Source organism: Danio aesculapii, chromosome 20 (genome assembly GCF_903798145.1).
Source record: "Danio aesculapii chromosome 20, fDanAes4.1, whole genome shotgun sequence".
In the NCBI taxonomy this organism is placed as follows: domain Eukaryota; kingdom Metazoa; phylum Chordata; class Actinopteri; order Cypriniformes; family Danionidae; genus Danio; species Danio aesculapii.
The window spans coordinates 8517772-8525153 of record NC_079454.1 but is presented as its reverse complement, the minus strand read 5'-3'; the positions used below and the strand labels follow the sequence as shown (position 1 = coordinate 8525153).

Below are 7382 nucleotides of genomic sequence, written 5' to 3'. Positions count from 1 at the left end.
ACCCAACACTGCTACTGAATGATGACTGAAATAGCCATAAGGCATTAAACAATAGCTAAATGCACTACAGAATGTTACGTTTTCAAATACATCCACAAATTGCATGAATTTGTGTCAGTGCTGCATAAGCTTAGTTTACCGCGCCAACTGCTGGAAACTTGTAGCTTGTGCATCAAGTCCATAAAATGTGCATCAAGCATTAGCATTTCTGCACGGCTAGATTTTTGCCCCTTAGGTCAAACAGACTATGCTGAAATATACTAAAATATGCAAACTAAAATATGCTGAATGAAATGTTCACATGTGTGCAAGGTCAACGCTGTCTCACAGCAAGTCGTAAACTTTTTCGTACAATCTCATTCGTACAAACTTTGTAAGATTTGCTTATTCCCAAATGACGGTTGGGTTTAGGGGCGGGGTTGGGTACCATGCCTCTTTTTAAAAATCATACTTTTTTGCCCGACTGAGCTTTTATGAATTAGCCACTTAATTAATAAAATGTAAGATAGTTATGTTTCCTTGTGAGATCAGGCTGGAAAAGTATATGTTGTACTGCACATAATGCTGAGTTCTTACTGCATGAACTGAACTGTAGTGGTTTTCACACTGCATAAGTATCTGTTTCCTGATACTGCTCTCTATAACTGCTCTTTTCACAGAGCAGGATTTTGAATCGCCATCAGGTCCAGATATTTCAAATGCCAAATATTTCAGAGGCACCCACAATTTTCTCTGAAAGCAATTTTTATAATTCACACTGCACAACTGTCACCCACAATTATTTGCTTCCAATTTTGGGCATTTTATTGTATTAATTCATGGTATTTGGGCATTATTTATATTTCACAAAACCTGATGCGAGTAAACATCAGGGCTAATATCGTGCAGTGTGAACTTGGCATTAGCTTGGCATTTGGTCACTTTCATGATCTATTTATCTGGATATGTCACATATAGGAGGAAACTCTTTTGAACACATCGAGATGTGCATTTCTTCAGTTTGCAAATGTTTGTTGGAACAAGGGATTCAGGAAACACAAAATCATTAAACTATGTTGAAGTAACAACATAAATTACCATCTTAACTTTAGTTGAGTAAAGCTGCGGTCACACTAGGCTTTTCCTCCCATAGACTTCCATTCATACGCATGCAAATGCGTCAGACTGGAAACGCAGGGTCACGCGTTAAGTTTCGCAGTTCGCTGCAGTGCAAAGTTCAAGCTTGGTGAACTCTGACCTGCGAAATCCCATCACTTGACTGCGTGAGACCAGTCAAGATCAGATCAAAACATGGCCTCTCTGGACAGAATTTTAAAATATGGAGCAATCGCTGGCTTTTTTTAATGTCTAATCATCTTGTTTAATCCCGCCCCTTTTCGCAGCGCCGCACGACAGAATTTCGCACACACAAAGCCCAAAGTGACCGCAGCTTAATTGTGCTTTTGGGAAACACACTGTCTGTTAAAAGTGAGCTATGATTCATAAATGATCTTGATTGATTGATTGACTGACTGATTGACTGATAGTGTGTTTTATGGACAATATACTAGTAATTTCTTTCAGGACATCTGTTTTGTTTTGTTTTGTTTTTACAGTATTGCTGCTTTGTGTTGTGTTGCATTGCATCCATTGTGAACCGTAAAATGAGATCTGGTACATTTACCTCATGAACATGTACTGTATTATCCAAATACTGAAATTGTGCCCATGTGAGATACATAAAGATTGATGAAGTGTGCTAATAATTAAACAGAAGCCTTTACCACATCCCAGAATGAATATTGTCCTTTTTTGCATTCTAAAATTGTCTTACAGTAGACACAATATTGTACGCATGTATGTATTGGAAGCTGTAAAATTGCTGTTTTTGTAGGGCAATGTTTTTAGAAATAAACTAGAAATATATTTTTTTGTTATAAATTATAAATTATCGATCAAATAAAAAAAGCATACATGTATCCAAAAGCAAACTTTGGAGGTTTTTGAAATCAAACCTAACGAGTTAGGATTTATAGGGTTAACTAAACCACACTCGGAAAGGTCAGAAAAGACACAAGCAGATAAACAAAAACACGCAGTATTCTCTTTCCTCTTGAGCTCAGGTTTCTGGGAATCGGCTCTGGCAGTGGGAGAAGCTTCCAGCCAGTCACATGACTGCTGTGAGGGATCTCCCGATGGTCACATGACCAAAAGTGCTGAATCACTACATTGAGGAGCAGAAACAGCCAAATACAGAGTAAGCAGATACAAGACACAGGGCTTTTTTGTAAAATGACAGCTTTCTCTCTTTCTGTTTCTCTTAATGTCACGCCTGCTTCCTTATCTTCTTACCTCTGGGAATCACACTCGGCTGCTCTGCGTCTTAAATAGCTGAGATATCTGTGCATGTGTGTGTCAGACTGTGTGGGTGTAGTGAATGTGAGGGGCTCCGCTTGCTCTACAGGGGGCTTTTCTCATGTACTTTACACTTTTGCACTTTAAAAAGGGGCAGAAGTTAGAAATTCCCTTCTAATGTACAATAAACCAACTGTGGGCTGTTTCTGGTTAAGAGCTGTTTGTGATATTGGCTGAATATCATGAATACTGTACTGTAAGAAGGTGATTCCTCAGATTGACGCATCTGATATCATAAAAAGTGAAACTTCTAAGCATCTGTTGTCAGTAATCCATTTATCACATGTCCAGGAATCACTTGATCTGACAAAGATGTGTGCAGGTGTTACTTTCCTTTTCTACTGTAGCGAATAAAGTAAATATATTTCATTTTATTTATTAATATATCTATAATTTTATTATAACTGATTTATTATTATATATTTAATATAGTTTAACTAATGTACAGTAATTATTATTGTATTATATTATTGTGTAATTATTTTTTATTATTATTTTTAATACTTATGATGAAAGTAAAAATTCCCCGATGTTAAATCTTACCAACCTGAATCAGAACATAGCAATAAATACATGTAACAATATAGTCTTCTTCATAAACAAACAAACAAAAAAAACTTCATTTGATCAACCTTCCTCTTTCACTTTCTTTTTTCCTGACAGTTATTCTTTCTTTTTCTCTTTTGCTTTCTAAATGCAGAACCTCAGGGTCAGCTTTGCATGTACAGAATATATTATAATTATACTTCCCATGATTTCTCATAACTGACCTGCAGCTACTACCAGTACTGAAAAACCATACTTAAGTAAAAGTACCATTACTTGCTTAAAAATGTAGTGCAAGTAGAATAAAGGTATCTGTTGTAAATATTACTCAACGTATGAGTAAAAAGTAGACCTTTCAAAAATACTCAAGAGTAGTGAGTATTCCGCTGTAGAAAGCTGATGCATTTACATGTAATTTGTGGATGTGTGTAAACGCGCATTTAGTTATTGCCCAGCAGGCACACAACGTCATAAGACATTAATATTAGGTTAGATTTAGTTTGTGATGTCAGGTGACCAAAATTCAATGTATAGCCAGCGTTTAAGGACAACTTTATTTTCATGTCCAATAATGATGTTAATATTTGGTTGATTTTAGGTTGTGTTAGAAAGTGATCAAAATCCAATGTCGAGCCAACATCTTAAACCAACGTCATATTGACGTCAAATACTGAGATTTATTCATCAGGTATGGCAAATCCAACATCTGATAGATGTCTTAGTGGTAATGTCCACACAACGTCAAGCTGTGTAACGTCATTAGATGTTGATTTTAGGTTAGACATTGGACATTGATGTCGGCCTGACGTTGGGTTCTGATGTCAATCCGATTTTCATTTCCAAACAAAATGCAACGTCCCTACGACGTTGGGGTACAACGCCATGTCTCGAGGTAGTTCATGATGCGATTTACCTTCTATGTGTGATGTGATTGAAAGGGAATCACAAGACTGATATTTCTAATCCCCATAGACAGAAAAAATAAAGTAGAAGTAAAAATACCAATACAGCACTAAAAATGTATTCAAGGGAATGTAAAAGTACACATTTTTAAAACTACTTAGTAAATTGCAATTTCTGAGAAAAACTACTCAATTACAGAATTTTGAGTATTTTTAATTTGTTATTTTACATCACAGGTTACTACACAGTCCAGTCAGATTCAGACTACAGTTTTTTTCAGTCGCCATCAAGAGTTTGTCCAACCAGTTGTCACATTTTCAAAACTCTACAAGCACAGCATTGGTCTTTTGTGGCCATAGCATTAACGCACTTCATGTCGTTTTCACCCAATATGCAGTCAGTGAACAAAATTTCCACAATGCTTACATTTTCTTAAAAGAAAAGCTATCCCTCCCAACAAAAAGATGGATTGTTTTTGTAGTACTTTTGCTGCTGCTGCACCAATCCGCCTGTCAATCTCACATTGCATCATTCCCTCGATCGTTAACAAAACCCCAAGATACTTGAACTCCTCCACCTGGGGTAAGGACTTTCCTCCTACCTGGAGGTGGCAAACCACCTTTTTCCTGTGGAGCACTATGGCCTCGGACTTGGAGGTACTGATTCTCATCCCAGCTGCGTCACACTCGGCAGCAAACTGCCCCAGTGCATGCTGAAGGTCTATGTTCGATGAAGTCAACAGACCAACATCGTCTGCGAATTAAACCCTGTGGTCCCCTAACCAGAGACCCTCCAGCCCATGGCTGCGCTTTGAAATTCTGTCTGTAACAGCTCTGGTGGCGGAGACTCTGGCAACTCTGGCAGTTACAGCTCTGGTGGTGGCAGCAGTTATGGCAACTCAGGTGGTGGAGGCCATTCTGGTGGCTCAGGTGATGGTATTTCAGGAACAAGAACGACAACAGGAACTATGGCAGGAAGAGACTCGGAACAGGATGCCATCTTGTCAGTTGATGGCAGACTGGCGCTTACCATCTTATGCGTTGGAGGGCTGGTTGTGGCCATTTTGTGAGCTGGTAGACTGAAGGCTGCCATCTTGTTAACTGGCTGATGTGTGGTGGTGGAATGACCAACAAGCCCCATTCCCAGCGGGTCTTGCAATCTAGAATCGTAGTCAATAAGCAGGCGGATGGTCAAAGGCAGGCAGCAGACTAAACAAACAACATGAATTAACAAACAAAACAAAGCAAAGATCGATATACGACAAGACTAGGCAAGGGAAAGGCGTCGTAATGTCCACAGTACAGTTTAACAAGACTCAGCAACATGTGTGTTTGTTCATGTGTCTCTGTCTGTGCTCAAAACTGTGAGGAGTGGCTACTTGATCCCGTTCGTCTTTCTGTTTCCTGTCTGTCTACAGCCCTGTCTTCCTGTGACTATTCACGTGATCCCTACTTTGTCTTGTTTATTCTGACGCTGTCAAATATACTTTTACTTGCAATTCAATCCCTCACAGTATCCTTTATTAGTCGTGACACTGTTCATAAAAATTATGAACAGAATTGGTGACAAAGGGCAGGCCTGCCGGAGTCCAACTTGGACCGGAAACAAGTCTGACTTTGCATTGTTGACAATGCAAACCAAACTCCTACTCTGTTCATTCATGGACGAGACAGCCCTTAACAGAGCGTCTCTGACCCCTTATCCCCAGAGCAACATGGTCATCTACAAAACACATGTGGACTGGTTGGGCATACTCCCATGAACCCTCAAGCACCCAGGTAAGGGTACAGAACTAGTCCAGTGTACCACGGCCCGGACGAAAACTGCATTGTTCCATTGCATTAACCATCGGCCGGATCCTTCTCTCCAGTACCCTGGCATAGGCTTTCCCCAGGAAGGCTGAGGAGTGTGATCCCCCTATAGTTGGAGCACACCCTCCGGTCCCCCTTCTTAAAAATGGGAACCACCACTACAGTTGCCCAGTCCAGAGGTACTGTACCCGACCTCCATGCGATATTGTAGAGATGTGTCAGCCAAGACAGCCCCACAATACTGAAACACAAAAGTCTCTGCACTGTAAAAAAAAATATCGTAAAAAAAAAAGTCAAATGACTGGCAGCTACGGCTGCCAAACAAAAACCATAATATTACGGTAAAATTTCTTTATTGAAATAGTGCAAAAAATAATAAATCTACAGATATTTTCATTAAAATGTTTACAAAAAAACACTGTTATTTTACAGACTTTTCCTAGATTATTACCATCAAATCCGTTCAAAAAAGTTACACACTAAGAGTTTTACAGAGAAACACTGTTATTTCACAAACTTTTCCTAGATTTTTATGATCGAACACCATCAATAAAGTGACTGCACTAAAATTTCAAGAGAAAACAATGTTGTATAAAAGAATTTTCTCTCTCAACCATTACAATTAAACACCTTTAATAAAATGCCAAGACATGCTCAAGGTCGTAATTTAATAGTTTTATTTTGGATCAAAAACGTCTGGAAAAACAACAAACGAGATACAACTAAATAAAATTCTCACAACTTTAAGATTACAGTTGTTGCATTTTATTGAATAGTATTTATATAAAACATGTAGAGGTTTAAATTATATGGAATGATTCAGTTACAAATCTTAAATTAAATGGAACTGTAATGTGAAGGGGATGCTGACAAAGGAGTGCAGATCCAAATGCAGAATTATTACACAGAGATGGTCAGGCAAGCAACAGTCAACACAGGGGCAAACAGATGTATGCAGGGAATCCAGAGTCATGGTCAAATAACAGCCAAATGGTCAGTCCAAGCAGCAAACCACATAAACAATTAACAAACAAAGCACAGCAAAAGAAGAGAAACGCATCATAATGTTCACAGTAACAGTATAACAAGACTTAGCAATTGGTGCGTGCGTCTGTGCTGCTTTTAAAGTCCATGTAATCAGTTCATAACGATCCTCCGACTGTGTGTGTGCAATCAGCGGAATCCGGAAACAGGTGCATGTAAGCGGAATTTATCTATTTTATTTATTGAACGGATTTGATCGTAATAATCTAGGAAAAGTCTGTAAAATAACAGTGTTTTTCTGTAAATATTTTAATGAAAATATCTGTAGATTTATTTTTTTTTGCACTTTATTTCAACAAAGAAATTTTACCATAATTTTATGGTTTTTGTTTGGCAGCCGTAGCTGCCAGTCATTTGACCTTTTTTTAAGATTTTAATTTTTTTTTTACAGAGCAAGTAATTACAATTCATTACTTTAATTTTACGTAATTTTAAATGTACTTCAAAAAATCTGGAAAAAACACTGTGTAAATAATACGGCAATTGTATTGTATAAAACAGGAAAATTGCTGTAATGTGTCATTAATTATATAGTACATAAAATAACAGTCAAGCTGTTAATTTACAAATATTGTTTGTAATTTTTACGGACTTTTAAATATAATTTAAAATAACAGAAAAAATACTGTATAAATAATACTGTAATTTCCCTGTATAAAAAACAAAAACATCAGTAATTTGTTT

The 7382-nt window shown here is 37.6% G+C and overlaps 1 long non-coding RNA gene across 2 annotated transcripts in view; it reads left to right on the top strand.

The window, feature by feature from the left end:
- The first annotated feature begins 2159 nt into the window (after window positions 1–2159).
- LOC130248081 (uncharacterized) overlaps window positions 2160–7382 on the top strand; it is a 10569-nt gene continuing 5346 nt past the window's right edge. For both annotated transcript variants that reach the window (XR_008839597.1, XR_008839596.1), the window contains exon 1: window positions 2160–2236. This is a non-coding gene — a long non-coding RNA (uncharacterized LOC130248081). The remainder of the gene's footprint in view (window positions 2237–7382) is intronic.